Source organism: Salvia hispanica, chromosome 2 (assembly GCF_023119035.1).
Source record: "Salvia hispanica cultivar TCC Black 2014 chromosome 2, UniMelb_Shisp_WGS_1.0, whole genome shotgun sequence".
NCBI lineage: Eukaryota > Viridiplantae > Streptophyta > Magnoliopsida > Lamiales > Lamiaceae > Salvia > Salvia hispanica.
In genome coordinates, this window is record NC_062966.1 from 4,721,100 (window position 1) to 4,739,052 (window position 17,953).

Sequence of the window (17,953 nt, forward strand, 5' to 3'; positions counted from 1 at the left end):
GTTCTACTTTTATATACTCCGTCCGTCCCAAGATAAGCGACTCACGTTCCTTTATTGGACGTCCCAAGAAAAGTGAGTCATTTTTTTTTTGGTATTCTCTCTCTTACTTTTTCTCTCTACTTTATTAACTCTCTTACTTTATTTACTTTCCACTTTACTAACAAAATCCCATTTCCTTAAATCTCGTACCGAAAAGTTTGTGCTCACTTATCTTGGGACGAAGGGAGTATTAGTTTTATAAAAAATGTGAGTGAGAATGAGTTAGTACAATGTGGGGTCCATTATCAAAAATGGTAAAACAAAAATGTGACATATTTTTAAAAACGGACGAAAATAGAAATAAGTGACAAATTTTGTGTTAAAATTGGCTTGATAACATCTCAAATGGCTTCTATTGGAAGATGAAATAGATTGATTTGTATGATCCTACGCTTAGCCTCCAGGAATTAAACCATAATTTCCTTTGTTCTCAAATTGTTATGGAAAAGGATTTCTATTTGTATTACTTCTCCAGTCCCACTTCATATGTTCACATTCTTGAGTAATACGAGATTATAGTACTCCATCCATCCCATAATAGATGTCACATTTTCTTTTTCAGTTTGTCCCATAAAAGATGTCACATTTTCCTTTTTAGAAAAAGTTCCCTTTCACATTAATATAAATATATTATTTTCTCTTTTCACTTAACACACAAAACAATACCTCCTAAACTCTCGTGCCAATCCCCAAGTATGACATCTATTATGGGACGGAGGGAGTACTTGTTAGGTGGAGTAAAATAGAGTGAAAAAAATAGTTGAATATTTTACTAAGGAGAGAGAGATTTATTTCCAAATATAGAAAGTGAACATCTAAAATAAAACAAACTAAAAAGAAAATGTTGACATTTGAATGGGACAGAGGAAGTACTAGCATACTCCATTTGTCCCATTAAAAAAGAAACGTTCCCTAAAATAGAAATAACATTATCTCTATTTTTCTCTCTCTTATTTCACTCTCTCTTTTTCATCTCATAAAACAATTCGATATAATATCCCGTGTTGAAAAATAAAAATTTTCATATTTATTGAGACAAAGAGAATAGAAAATTCTTTTTTCATTACTCTAATGTTGTTTGCATAAGAAAATCCAAAAGTAATTAATTGCGTGCTTCCTTTAAAAATTGGTGTAAGAGTGCAACGTTGCACATAGCATTGATTGTAGATTCCTATCGAAATGAATACAAATACTTCCTTCGTACTAAGGAAGATGATTCATTTATTGGATTGTACGGGATTTTATCCAGATACTATTTTGTGTATTAAATGGAGAGAGTAGAGTAAGAGAGAGAAAATAAAATAGAGATAATGGATCATCTTGATTGTGACAAACAAAAAAGAAAAGTGGATCAATCTTCTATAGGACAAAAGAGTGCATACTCAGCTAATCAAAATTTAAGTATCTTTTGTAATACACACTCCATCCACCAAATAATGTCCGTATTCGTCATTTTGATCCATCCACATATGCAATTTTTTTTTTTTTTTTATCAAAATCAATGCTCAACCCAAATTAAAAACTGTCGTTTACACTCCTTAAAGATTGTTGGGAATTGTTCAGTAACAAATGGAGTATTGGCTTCACTTCATTTTGCTACTTGTAGAATTAACACATTCTAATCTCTGTCACATACTTTGTTCAATTTTTGGGGGGAAATAATTTTATTAATAATCTTGTTTCTATCGACAGTGTACGGCAGTTTAAATTTGGTTACACATTTATTTATTTATTTTACTATATAAGTACTCCATTCGTTCCATAATAGATGCCGCACTTTCCTTTTTAGTTTATCCCATAAAAGATGTCACATTTCTTTTTTCTAAAAAAAATTCTCTCACATTAATATAAACATATTATTTTCTTTCTCCTTCTGACATACAAAATAATATCTCCGAAAACCTCGTGCCAAGTATAATAATGTATTGGTTGGAATATATTTTATTCTTTTAAGAATGCTGTTTATATACAGCCGATTATCTTGTTTGTCTTGGTCAGAAAAGACTCCCCATATCAGCTATATTACTTGATTCCTTTACAGTGTGCAGTTGGATGTGACTGATTTGCTAGCTTTGTACAAGATCTTCTATTAATGCCCAATGGACAAAGGAAAACTTCCATTTTCGAAATTGAAGATTGTACTCCCTCCGTCCTAATATTATACCAATTTTTCTTTTTGGGATGTCTCAACATATTAGACTCATTTCCTTTTTTAATAAAAAACATCTATCTTATTTTATTCTCCACCTACTTTTTTCTCTCTTCTCTCCCCTACTTTTTCCCTCTCTCATACTTTACTCTCTCCACTTTAACTATTTAAATACCAATTCCTTAAATCATGTGCCCAAAAGAAGTGAGTCTAATACTCCGGGACGGAGGGAGTACTATGTTTCTTGCAGAGATATACTCCCTCCGTCCCGGCTAAGATGACATATTGCTTAGCCGGCACGGGGTTTTAGGAGTTATTGGTTAAAATGTTTAATTAAAGAGAGAAAAGGTGGGTGTAAGTATTAAAGTAGAGAGATAAAGAAAGATGATATTTTAATAAGAGGGAGATAAAGTGGTTGAGTGTATTAATTGGAGAGAGAAAGTTTCTAAAAAAGGAAATGTGTCATCTTAGTTGGGACAAACTAAAAAAGAAAACGTGTCATCTTAAGTGGGACGGAGGGAATATAAATCCATCCATTTTGTGTTAAAATTGGCAGTATGTGGAAAATATGGAGTCTCTTGGAAGAAGAAAAAAGACAGTCTGTGGGGTGTTGCCTGAGCATACACTTGCCTCAAAGAATTAAACCATAATTCCTTTGTTTTCAAATTGCTATGGAAAAGGATTTTTATTTTTATTACTCTCTCCATCCTTAATAATTTGTCATCCATTAATTTAGCACGGATTTTAAAAAATATAACAGAATAAGGTTGAAAAAAAATTAGTGGCAAGCGAGTCATACTTTTATAAACTCCTTCTGATCCAAATAAGATGACTCATTCTTCAAGCGGCACGAGATTTTATGCAATTTTAGTTTGTGTGTTAGGTGGAGAGAATAAAGCAGAGATAAAGGGTTTCTATTTTTAGTAATGTGTCTCTTGAATGAGATAAACTAAAAAGAAAAGTCGGTCATCTTTAATGGGACGAGGAGAGTATTTCTTATATAAAAAAAGGTAAGTGAAAAATGAGGTAGTGGAAAATGAGATCCACTACCAAAATAGTAATGAAAGATGATAAATTTTTAGAAATGCACAAAATAAAAATTAGGGATAAATTACGGATGGAATATCATGTGTATCGCATACAAGAAAATATTTTCATTACTCTAATGTTATTTGCATAAAGAAAACCCAAAAGCAGTGGCGGAGCCAGAAATTTTATCATGGGGGGTCCAAAATTAAACTTAAAAAAATATATATATATAAATTAAATTATAAGGTTCAAAATGTAAAAGTTAAATGTAATCACATCATAACATTTGTCTTCTATTCTTCATCTTCTGAAATTGCTGCATAATAGTTTCATTAGTAATTAACTTTAACAAACACATCTTTTTCGATGTAAGGAACTAAGCAATCATTCAATAGTTGGTCTCCCATGCTATTACGTAGAGAAGTCTTTATGATCTTCATTGTTGAAAAGGCTCTTTCTAGTGATGCAACAGCAACAGGTAAGATCAATGACAACTTAACTAATAAATAAACCATTGAAAAAATACTCCCCCCGTCCCCCATTAGGAGTCACACTTCCGTTTCTGCACCTATTTTATAAAAATGATACTCCCTCTGTCCCAAGGAAGATGACCCCTTCCTTGGGCGGCACAGGATTTTATGCAATTATATTTTGTGTGGTAAGAGGAGAGAGTAAAGTAAGAGAGAGGAAATAAAGTAGAGATAAAGGTGTTTCCATTTTAAGTAATGAGTAATCTTGATTGGGACAAACCAAAAAGGAAAATGGGTCATCTTCAATGGGACAGAGGGAGTAATAAATAGTTAAAGTGGAGAAATGGTAAAGTAACAGAGAATAATGTAGAGAAAAGTTTTTAATATTTTCTATACTAAGAATAGCAAAATATAAATTATACACACAAAGGATAAAGTTCATATTATATACTGCACAACTAAAACAATAAAGAGTAACCAAAATATACAATCTGCTCAAATCTAAAAAGTTGTAGTTACGAACAATAATTAATAAAAATAGTATAAAACTATTAACACATACACATCAAATAAAGGATTGGGGTTAAAGAATTCCAACGACAGAACCGCCATAGCCATTGAATTACATAAGCTTATCTTCTTTCTCTCCCTTTGAATTTGATGTGTACCGATTTAGAGCTTTAAATGTGATTATTTAGGCCTCAATTTACATAATTATTGCCGCCAAACAAAGAAACAACATATGTAGAAAAATTAATTGAATTATATTTAAGTTTTGAAATATACCTAGTTCTAGATAACCAAATTTCAGATTACAGAGTTATAGAATGGCAGAAGGAGAATTCAGATTACACTTATAATACGGCAAAAGGAGAAAGCTAAATTAAAAGGAAATGATTCATATAAATTTTGCTGAAAGGAAACAATTCGTATAATTTTTGCTTAAACCTATTTTTAATAATATATATTATAAATTATAATTAATGCAAAATTACTAAAATACCACTAGGTTTTTTTAGAATTAGTGGGGGGACCATGGGCCCCCCTGGCCCCACCCTCCCTCCGCCCCTGCCCAAAAGTAATTTCGTTGTACTACTTCCTATAGAAATTGGTGTAGGAGAGCAACGTTGCACATAGCATTTGTAACACCCCACTTTTTCGAACCCTAATTTTTCAAGATATAAAATTTTTGCATTAAATATTTTTAATGCTATGAAGTATGTGGATTAATTGATGAGTTATTTATTGTATGATTCTTTGTGACCTAATTGCAATTTGGAGTTGAGATTGAGTTAAATAGTCAAACTTGTTGATTATGTGACGTGGCTATTGAATAGTCAACATTGTGGAAAATATGACGTGGCCGTGGAAAGGTCAAGGTCGTTGAAAAATATGACGTGGAGGTGAAATTAGAATGGTGGATTTTGTGATGTGATTATATTTTGGTGCGGGGTGAAATAATATTGTGGTGAAATATTTTTACTAAGGGATGAGTGAGATTAAAATAGGAGCATCACTATTTAATTGGAATTTTTGACCACCCCTATTTATTGGAAAGGAATCCTATTTTTCTTGGATTTAATTATTGCTTGGGATAATTATTTAGAGTAAATCCAAAGTCCGATTATTCCTTATTTATTTCATGAAATTTTCGGCCCCTATGATTGTTTCAAAGAGATTTTCAAAAATCTCCTATTTATGGGAGAAGAGATTATTTTATTATATTATTTGATCCCTTGTTTATTCTCTTCCATAAATAAATTCAAATATCTCTTACCATATCCTAATTTAATTAGGAATTTAATTAAATCCCTTTTGGAAGGAGCTAAACTACACGCATATTCCCTATTCTTAGTGGGAGAATTTTTTTTTAATTCTGCTCCGTGATATTTTATTCTACTCCGTAAAATATCCAAATTTAATCATATGCTAATTAAATAGCATAAAATTCGAATTCCCCTATTTTCTCTCTAAAATCACGCCAACTACTCCTCCCATATCTCCTCAAATCTTTTATTTATTTAATTATGAGATTATATCTTGCACTCTATAAATAAGAGGCAAAACCTAAACCCTAGATCACAAAAAAAACCGCCCCACACCCCCAACTCACGTCCCTCCCTTCTCTCCCACTCTCTCTCAATTTTCTTCTACTTTTCTCCAAGATTTCTTCATCTTTTGAGAAGAATTGAAGTTGAAACTCAAGAATATTTGAAGAATCAAGGCTATTACTTTGTTTCTACCGTTCGTTCTATCGAAAAAGGTATTTTTATATTGATCTTTTCTTCATCTACCGATTAATCGGTGTTCTTGAGCCTTCATGCATTTAGATTTGAGTGAAAGGGGAAACAATTGATGAATATGGGATGCATGTGTGCGTGCGTGTGTGTTGTGTGTGTGCGTGTGATGTGTGTGAAAAACACTCATGCGTGACACGATTTGATGATAGATCTGGAATTGTTGTGCGAATAAAAGTGATACTGTAACGCCCCGCTTTTTCGAACCCTAATTTTTGTGACGTGGAAATTTTGCATTAAATGCTTTTAATGCTATGATATGTGAAATTAATTGATAAGTGATAAATTGCAATATTCTATGTGACCTAATTACGATTTTGAGTTGAGATTGAGTTGAATAGTCAACATTGTGGAAAATATGACGTGGTCGTGGAATGGTCAAAGTCGTTGGAAAATGTGAAGTGGAGGCGAATTTCGAAAAATGTGGATATTTTGATGTGGGAGGAAATAATATTTGTGGTGAATTAATATCCTAAGGGATGAGTGAGAATTTAATAGGAGCATTATTTAATCATGTGGAATTTTCGACCCTCTCCTATTTATTGGAAAGAAATCCTATTTTTCTTGGATTTAATTATTGCTTGGGATAATTATCCAAATTAAATCAAAAGTCCGATTATTCCTATTTAATTGATGAAAATTTCGAAACCTATGTTTGGTCTAGGGGGATTTTCGAAATTCCGTTATTATGGAAGAAGGGATAATTTTTATTATATTATTTGATCCCTTGTTTATTCTCTTCCATAAATAAATTCAAATATCCTAGCATATCTTGCCAAATCTAAGAAGATCTTACCATATCCTAATTTAAATAGAATTTAAATCTAATTCCTTCTAAGGAATGGAAAGTCACGCTACTTTTGGCTATACTTGGGGAGTATTTTATTTATTATATTCTTGCTCCGTGATATTTTATTCTACTCCGTAAAATATTCAAATTAAATCATATGCTATTAAATAAGCATGAATTTCGAATTCCCTAATATTTCTCTCCAAATTGTCGGCCTCTACAACCAACAAATCTCTCCCAAATCTTTATTTATTTAATTGTTGGAGTATATTTTGCACTCTATAAATAAGAGGAGAGAAATCAAAACCCTAGCACTACAGAAACCGTCCCCCACTCTCCCTCAATCTCGACATCTCTTTCTCCCCACTCTCTCAAATTTTTCTTCTACTTTCTCCATTAATTCTTCATCTTTTGGAGAAGAATTGAAGCTACAATTCAAGAATTTATTGAAGAATCAAGATTCTACTTGTTTCTACCGACTTGTTTTTGCAAGAAAAGGTACTTCTATTATTAATCTTCTCTTCTTCTACCGATTAATCGGTGTTTCTGAGTCCACATGCATTTAGAACGAGTGAAGGGGAAATTAATCGGTGAAATTGGATGCATGTGTGTGTGTGTGTGGCCGAGAGTGTGTGTGTATGTGCATGCCTCGGTAGGCGTGCACATGTGTGTGGTGTGTGTGCGTGTGTTGTGTGGAGAAAAGCACTCATGCGTGACACGATTTGATGATAAATCTGGAGTTGTTGTGTGATAAAAACGATATGATAATCGTACTTTGAGTTGGATTGTTGATTTTGAAAATAATCGAAGGGAAAAGGGAAACGTGAGATCACGCATAATTTTAATCCATGATTTGAGACTTATTTGAAAAATAGCGAACTAAAGGTGATAGGGCCTCGCGTTCCCGGTGGGATATCAAGAAGAAGTGCATTTTTGTTGAACCTCGAAAGAAACTCGAGGTGGGCTTTATTCTAAACTCTTCTATATGCAAATTTATGATGTTGGAGAAATAAGGGTGGATTGAACTGTTATGCCATGCCTATAAATTATTTTGGATATTGTGAGTGCCTGATGCCTAGATTGTGAGTACGCTCCATTAGGCTACAGTGGCTATGATTAAACGAATTCGGGTCTGAGTATGGGCCGCAAACCCTACCAGGCTGTGTACAGTGGGATCGGGAGCCGTCCTTGCTGGCCGATCTCGTGGGCGAAAAGTGTGGCCACACTCGTCGCACTATGAAATGATGTTTGATGAGAAAATGGGAGGTATTATTTGACTAGCCGTCCATGATATATATTTTGTGACACTCGATGATAAATGCAAAACCTCGAGTTCACTATGGTAAGGTGGCATAACTATAAAATGTTTTGGCATGAGTCCACTGAGTATGTTTAAAATACTCACCCATGTGTTTTCCCCATGTGCAAGTTGAGCGGCGATGGGCGGTCGGTGGTGTTGAGAAGATTGAATCGAATAAAATGGATGTTTGGAACTATAAGTGTAGTCGTGTCTTCATACATGGCTCCGCTTTCTCTTGATATGCTTCCGCTGAATATTTTTGGAAAACTTATTATTTTGGTTATGGTGAACTAAATTCTTTGTTTTGGAATGAGGGGAGTTATTGCTTTTGTTGGAATTAGGCTAAACCTTGACTTTTGAGCCTAATCTATTAAGTCTTGATTCTCGTAAGTTAGCCGTTGACTTATTGCCTTGATCTTCATTAATTGCTAGGGTAAATCTCTTTAATTGAAACCCTAGTCTATGTTCTTGTTGTTTTTAAGTTCGCCTAAAGTAGCATGCGCATTTATTATACCCTAGAAATGCCGGTGATTACGATACGATAATCATATCTTGATTTTTGAATGGTGATATTAAAACGAGTTAATGGGAAAAGGGAAAACGCTAGGAACATGCATGTTTTTGAGTAGATGATTGAGACTTACTTGTGATACACATAAATTAAAGGTGTTAACTCGCGCTCTCGGTGTGATAGCAAGAGGAAGAACATACTTGTGATCTAAGGAATCGAGGTGGGCTTTATTTACTAAACTCTTTTATTACCAAAATATTGATTACAGTGTTATAAGGGTGGATTAAAATGTTATGTCTTGCCTATAATTGTTTTGGTTATGTTGTGTGCCTGATACCTAGTTTGTGAGTCCGCTCCATTAGGCTATAGGGCTATAAAAACGAATTCGGGTCGAGTAGGGCCGCAAACCTATCAGCTAGTGTACACAGTGGATCGGGAGCCGTCCTTGCTAGTCGGCCGGTCTCGTGGGTGAATAGCGTGGCCACACTTTCGCACATGGAATTGTTGGTTGTTGAGAAAACGGGAGGAATTGTTTGACTCGGCTAGTCTAGGAAATTATTTTGTGATACTCGATGATATTCTTTTATAAATGCAAACTCGAGTTCACTATGGTAAGGATGACATATCTACTAAAAATGTTTTGGCATGAGTTCACTGAGTATGTTTAAAATACTCAATCCTACAGTGTTTTCCTATGTGCAAGTTGAGCGACGACGAGCGTCAAGGTGTTGAGCAAATAAATTGAATGATAATATGATCGTCTTGAAACATGAGTGGGGTTGTGTCTTCATACATGACTTCACTTTTCTCTTGTTGCTTCCGCTAAACATGAAACTTAGTATCGTTTGTTTTTGAACTTATTCCTTTGGTTTAGAATATTGAGACATAATGCATTTTTGGAATTATATTAAGCCCTTGTCTTTTGAGCATAATTTACGATATCTATTCATTTATTTTTCTTGATTAAGCCGTTGACTTATTGCGCTGATAGTTCATTAAATACCTTGATCAAATCCCTTTAAATGAAACCCTAGTCTATGTTCTTGTTGCTTTTAAGTTCGCCTAGGTAGCGATCGCCGTATTTATTATACCCTAAAATGTCGTTGTTAAAGCATTGGCTTTAGATTACATGAAATGAATACAAATAAATACTACCTCCGTCCCACTTAAAATGTCCACATTCTTGAGTGATATGGAATTTTAGGTAAAATTGTTTAAAGTAAAGTAGAGAAAGGAAATGTAGTTGAGTGTTTTAAAGAAGAGAGACTGAGAGATGAATTTATTTTCAAATATGGAAAAATGGACTTCTTAAATGGAATAAACTAAATAAGAAATGTGGGCAATCTCAAATGGGACGGAGGCAAGACTTAAGTAATCAAAATTCTAAAAGCACTATAATGCTTATGTCACACCTAGAAAAACATTATACCACTACTCCTTCGCCAATAAATTTTGTCACACTTTGATCGGAGACGAGTTTTAAAAAATATAATAGAAATTGAGTTAAAAAAGTCGATGTAATGTGAATTTGCATTTATATATTAATTATATAATAAAATGTGAGTGGCAATGAGTTAGTGGAATATAAGGTCCACTACCAAAGTAGTAAAATAGAAAAATGTGACACTTGAACGGACGAAAATAGAAAAATGTGACAAACTTTCTGAACGGTGGAGTACATCTTTAATATCTTCTCGCAATACACACTCCAATCCTCCAAATAATGTCCACATTTGTCATTTTGATTCGTCAACAACCATATTTACTTTTTATTTAAATGGACTTCATTTTCCCTTACTCATTACATTCATATTCTAGTATTTTTGGTTTGAAATAAATGTTCAACCCAAATTAAAAATATTCGTTTACAAAAAGTAAAAAAACTATTAGAGTGTCCACAATAGGTGTGCCACGATGCCCTATTGTAAGCCGAGGCAGCGTCGCGCGAGGATGGAAGCGCCGGGTACCCGACGGTGGCGTATGGTGCGCGTGGCCTATTGCCCGCGCAAGACCGCCGCGGCAATGCTTTTCCGATTTTTTTAATTCTTTAATTTTCATCTATAAAATGCTTATTCCCAATTCATTTTTTCATTCCATTTCAATCTCAAATCTCAAAATTTTCTCAAATCCACTCTCCGAAAGTGGATTCGACGATGAGTATCAACGCATGGGATGAGGTATTGGGGTTTGCACAACGAAAATTGCATATTAAATAAATTCACATATTATAATCTATTTAGGTGATTATGTGGATCGATTAAACTCCATGCTACAACACATATAAGCATTTAATTGCGTAAATAATCACATAATTTAATATTAAATTATGATATTGAATCTTACAAATGTGATTCTCCAAAGAATCTAAGTGGCTTGCTACTTCTCCATGTCTAAGAGTAACCACAATAGACTAGCGCGGCGCGCTGTGCGTGGCGCAGCCACATCGGTCTGTTTCAAGCCGGGGCGCGACGATATTGAAATAATTTATTTTTATTTTTATATTTCAATTTTAATTTTTATCTTAAACTATCTATTCTCATTCATTTTTTTCATTTCATTCCATTCTATTTATTTTTGTTCAATTAACACTGTTCTATTTCAATTAAAATATACCAACAATTAAATAAAATGTGAGAATGTGGTTGTTGCATGACTTGACAAGTTTTTGTAGCTGAAGCAAGATTATGATGACTGGGCGTCGAAATTTTTTCATAGCTGAGATGTGGTTGTTCCACTATTGTCGAACCCCTAATAGTTGATTCATGATTGCATTACCAAGTGGTATATACTAACATAAATGTAGATTTGATATCTTCTACATCTAACTTTTCAGACGTAGACTTTTATATCACATGCTCCCTCCGTCCCGCTTAAGATTACACGTTTCCTTTTTAGTTCCAACTAAGCATTACACATTTCCTTTTGGTAACTTTCTCTCTCCAATTAATACACTCAGCCACTTTTTCTAACTCCTATTAAAATATTCATCTTTCTTTATCTCTCTACTTTAATACTTACACCCACCTTCTCTATCCAATTAAACACTTTAACCAATAACTCCTAAAACCTCAGTCAGGCTAAGCAATTTTCATCTTAGCGGACTGAGGGAGTAGTAGTTACTCCTTGTCCCCATATTTTATCACCATTTGACTCGAAGGTTTTAAAAATGTAAATAGAAAGTAGGTTGAAAAGTTGGTGGTATGTGGGCCCTACTTTTATATATTACTTTTATAATAAAATATGAGTGGAAATGAGTTAGTGGAATATGAGGTCATTATCAAAAATAGTAAAAGTGAAAGGTGACAAATTTTTAGGACGGACAAAAATGAAATAGGTGACAAATTTTCGGGGACGGAGGAGTATTTTTTACTGGTAATTTGATGATATCTCCTCTATGTTAATTATTCCCCCCCTTCCAAGAGGACGTACTTTTTTTTTAATTTGTCACAATTAAGATAACACATTTCTATTTGATAACTTTCTTACTTAGCAGGATGGAGGAAGTAATTCATAGGCCAATTAACCAAAAAAATCCTTTCCAATTAAGTTGAATTAAAATTTTAGGCACGAAAAGTGAAAGTGTGTTGGAAAATAGGAAAGACTACGATGGAGTAAAGTAGATAATGAAATGAAGTAAGAGAGATTGGATGTTTATTTTTTGTCAAAAGAAATGACTCAGCATTAGTTGGGACATCCTAAAATGTAATACGACTCAACTTAGTTGGAGGGTGTACCTCGTCATACTAAATATAAAACATTTATTTTTCAATACGAATTTTATGTATTACACGTTCGTCCCCATAAGAATATGCACTTTAACATAACAAAGATTTTAATACATAATTCGAAAAGTAGGAGAAGTAGAAATAAAAAATAATTAAAGTTGTTAATAGAGAATGAGTCTCACCTTAAGAGAGAAAAACATGTTTTTAAATTTAGAAAGTGTATATTTTTGCGTGATAGACTAAAAAAATGCATATTCTTGTCGGACGACTAGAGTATTTTGTATGTTAAATAGAGAGAAAGTAAAGTAAAAAAATAAAGTATAAATTATAATATTTATATTTTAAATAGTATTTCATTTTTAATAAAATAATTAAAAAAAAAACATTCTATTTTTTATGAGACAGGGGAGCACTAAACTTATATGGTTGTTTACTTACCATTGGTTTAATACTATTATAAATATCAGTCAATTTTATGTATTTCAATGTCACATCCTGCCTTTATTTATTGCTAATTGATGTTCTAAATGTTTGGCATAGTATATTTAAGTGAGTAATTCTAAAAATTACAACTCCTTTTTGATTGATAGTACGATAGTAGTAGAGTTAATTATTTCTTCATTTAGAAAAATAATAATAAATAGTTAAAGTAAAAAAAGAGTAAAATAAATAAAAAAGAATAAATTTTTATCCACTTTAACTATTTATTACTTCCTCCGTCCACAATTAAGAGTCTCATTTCTAAATGGTGCGGGTTTTAAGAAATGTTAAGAAAAGTGGGTGGAAGAAAGTTAGTTCCCACTTGTATATATTAGTTTTAAATGATATGTGAGTGGAATGAGTTAGTGGAATGTGGGGTCTCTTTACCATTTATGGTAATTATGAACCAGGGCTCTTATTCGTAGACGGATAAAAATGAAAAAACGGGACTCTTATTCGTAGACGGAGGGAGTATTATTTTTTTAAATGAGTGTAGAAAATGAAGTGACTATATTATTATGGAATATAGGAAATATGTCTTTGTTGCTTTAAATCCATTTTGGGTTTATAATAATATCCAAGTACTAATGTGAGAAAGAAATATGCGAAGTATTTAACGTGCAATGAAATACAACAAGTTATCCAATAATTGTTTAGGTATAATTATAGCTCAAATGGATATTAAATGTATATTTATAAATACCAGAATAATATCTCTACAAGTGAAGAAATGCACTAAGTTCATTTAAATCTATATTATTATTAATAATATCGTAACACCATAGATTTTATCCTCCATAGTAAGTTGAACACAGTAAAAAGGTAAAAATGAATAGTGTTACAAATAGTATGATTGATAGTGGTGTAAATAGTATGAATAGAGTTGTGAATAGAATAAATAGTTTTGTGAATAGTGCTAATAACATGTTCCATAGTTTGTTGCGCTTTTCAAAATATTTTATGATAAAGAGTGCTATGGTTCAACCTTTATAAGGATTGGTAGTACAAGCTTTAAATGGCTTCACATACAATGTGGGAAAAATCTTACTAGTATAGAAAGGATAGTTGTTTTCTTCACCACCACACTAAAATTTAATTTTACAATACATGCAACTAGAGGTATTCACAGATAAAACCAACTAATGAATTTATTTGTACAAATTAATACTTTTTCTGTCTGATAATAAAAGCCCTACTTAAGTTGGGCACAAGTTTTATTTATTTGTACAAATTAATACTTTTTCTGTCTGATAATAAAAGCCCTACTTAATTTGGGCACAAGTTTTAAGTAATATAAATAAAAGTGAGTTGAATAAGTCAGTTGAATGAGAATCTCACTTATATACATATTAATTTATAATAAAATGTGAATGAAATAAGTTGGTGGAATATAAAGCCTTTATGGTAAAACTGAAATAAGACTCTTATTATGGGATGGACAGAAATTGCAAAATATGACTCTTATTATGTGACAAATAATGTATCTATATAGACCATATTACTCCCTCCGTCCCAATGAAGATGACCCCTTCCTTGTTTACGTTGAGTTTTTTTAACACCCGGATTTTATTGTAACACCCGGATTTTTTTAATACCTTTTTACGTTGAGTTTTGTGTTGAGAACGAGCGTGAGATCTTTGAATAAAAGACCGTCCTTGTTTTATTTAGTTGCTTTTGGAAATATTAAATGATTTGAAGCGTTGTTGGGCAATCATGTGGTGAAAGTAGTCGGCGAGTTTGACGTGAGAATCATCGATGAGAAAATTAGGCATTCGTCTAAGTACTTGGATTAACACCAAAGTAATTTAAAGAAAACACCACAATTTAATTAATACTCTAAATCAAATATTTGGGCATATCACTTTTATCTCGCTTATTCTAGCCTTTTATTCTACTCCGTAGTAGTAGAATATTAATTAATTATTCTACTCCGCAGTCAAATTTTGGTCAAAATAATTTCTCCCAATTCCACTACCATACGGTTATCTCCATATCTCCTTCCCCCCTTAAAAATCTCCAACCAAATACTCCCTATTAACTCTATTTATACATCTCCTCCCACAGTCTCAGCAATCCATCGTTACTGCAGTCTTCTTCCCTTCAATGAAGGTAATTCCTTCTCATTCCATTACATTTAAAATCTGCATATTGGTCGATTCCATAATTAAAATTCTCGAAATCTCAGTGTGGAGGAGAAACCCATAGAGTTGTGATCTTTTTTTCAATACCTTCTCTTCTGCAAGTTCTGCTTCTTCTGGGAAGGTAATTTCTTCTCCTTCCATTGGATTCGAAAACCTCCATGTTTGTTGATTCCATAATTCGACATTTACAGTGGGAAGGAGAAATTGGGAGAGCGTGATTTTGTTAATACCTTCTGCTGTGCAAACTTTCTTCCTCCCAAAGGTATTTTCTTTTCTTCAATTTCATGGCACGATTGCACAGTCACAGTAGCTCACTCTCAGAAAATAATACAACACTTAGAAACCTTTTGAGAGACCCTTCCATGTTCAAGCCCCGATCTTTAATGCAGTAGAAGATTTAGTTTCCCAACTCCTTTGAGTAACTCTGTATTTAAATAAGTTGGTTGAATAAAAAAAAAAAAAGAGGGACAGAATAGAAACGTTGGTGACCGAGGTGAAAGAATATATATATATATAGGGATGTACTAATATGCTAACTAATTTTAAAGTGCTAACGTACATCCAATCACGTGCTGCCACGTGGCACAAAAAATGCAATATTATATGAAGAAAAATGTAATGCATTTGTAAAAGTTATAATTGAATTTCGACAGATTGCATTTTTGTTATATGCAGATTGCATTTTTTATTGTTGAGTTTTGCATTTTCGATATTGACTGTTTAATTTGCATTTATATCTATATGGATTGCATTTATATATGTGAAAATGCAAAACTTAACAATATAAAATGCAATTTATGTGAAAATGCAAAACTTAACAATAAAAAATGCAATTTTCCTATAACTAAAATGCAATCTGCGGAAATGCATAAACAACTTCACAAATGTGTATTGCATTTTTATATATACAATATTGCATTTTTCGTGCCACATGGCAGCACGTGGTTGGATGTACGTTAGCACTCTAATTAAGGATGCGCCCTAGTACAAGCTCCCCTATATATATATATATATATATATATATATATGGGTGCGATCATATCATAACTCATATTTATGTGATAACCTAATAACCCTATCATTTTATGGGTCAAAAGTATCATTTTTACTAAAAATGATATTTATACACGATAAAATGATATTTTTTCAGCAAGCATAAAATGATACTTTTATTCCATAAAATGATATTTTTCGTCCATAAAATGAGGATTATTAGGTTATCACCATAAATATGGGTTATGATATGATCACATCCCTATATATATATATATATATATATATATATACACACACACGTGTGATGTTGAAAGCTTTGTTCAAATTTTTAAATTTTGTTTTTTTTTTGTATACTGTGATGGATGTAGTAGACGTGTGAATTGGGAGTATATAGGCTGCTTTTCTTTTTATTAAGGGTTGGGTACTTAAATAGTTGTGGGCTACTGCTATTTTAATTTATCTAATGGACTCAAAATGAAATTTAGTATGTGAGTTTAATAAATATACATGTGTGTACGTGAGTTGGGCTGGGAGTATTTGTGTAGGACAATTTTTTCTAATTGTTATTTCTTTGTTCATTATATGATGGATGGGAGAATTTTAGTACATCTAGATGTGTATGGAATGGGAGTAATAATCTGGTTGTTTAATTCTTCGTATTAGTTTTAGTGCTGACTAAGAGAAAAGGTTGGGGAGTGTGCATGTTTTAAAATAAGGGCTCGTTTGGTAGCTATGTCATGTTTCGACTAGACATGATACCATTATGATAGTAATTATAGTTTCGATTAGTTAATTTACATATATTGGGTGTTTGGTAGATTAAGATAATTGTGAGTTATCTTATTGTAGTGTTTGGTACAATAAGTCACAAGTAAGGATTAAAATTATGATTGTCAAAACTATCCTCATTAGTTTAAGTTAATTACTAAACTATCATCATTTTGCCCTAATAATTCCTATAAAATCGTTTTGTTTAAAATTAACATCTTTCAAGCTAAACTCCTTACAAAAATTAGCATCTTTATATCAAAAAACTTATATTTATTTTGGTATTCTATTTTTGTGAGCATTAATAATTTTGGACAAATTTTATGAATAATCAATTATTATTTTGGATAAATTCTATATGAAAATATTTTATCAAGTACCAAATTTTATATGTTCAATTTTTTTGAAGTTTAAAGAGTTTGTGGATTGAACAACATCGTATATCTATGTTTAAAACAAAAGCAATTGCCTTCGAGTATTACGTAATTATAAGTATAATATAATATAATGTAAATAAAGTAATAAATGAGAATATAATACGATTTAATGTAAAGTAATATAATGAGAACATAAAGTAATATAATGAGAATATTATAATATAATATAATGTAAATAAAATAACAAAGTAATATAATTAGAACAACAAATTGACATCAACAAAATTCTTAATATGATTTAATAGGAAAATGACGTCCTTCAATACAACAACTAAGTAAAATTGATGGGTTAGAAATTTTGATGGGTAAAATTGTATTTTGCTAACTTAACTAGGCTTCCATGATAAATAACATAGGATTTTGGGTAGTTACAAATATGACTAAAACATAAGATTTTCAGTGGGCTTTGTGCGGGCCGGAAATAAAACACGGGCTACTATATTTGGTAACATAACTACCAAACACACAAATAAACCCAGATTAATCTCTTATCTAAGTGAAACATAGCTACCAAACGGCCCCTAAGAGTATAGGTACATGTTTTCTTTTGTTTCAGTAAGGCCAATTGTTGGGAGTAATCTTATATAGGAATACTATTAACTTTTGTTTTCTTCTTTTAATAATTTGAATTAAAGTAGAGTTCAGAGAGAGACGTGGGTGGTGCTGGGAGCATATTTTTTTAGCTACTGACTTTTTTAATTATTTTTATGTAGTGCATTTACGTGAGTTTGGGTTAAGAGCATTTATATTAAATTCTTCTAGTTTTGACTTTACTCATTCTGTAATGGATTGGGAGTATAATTTTGTTGATGCTGTTTTGG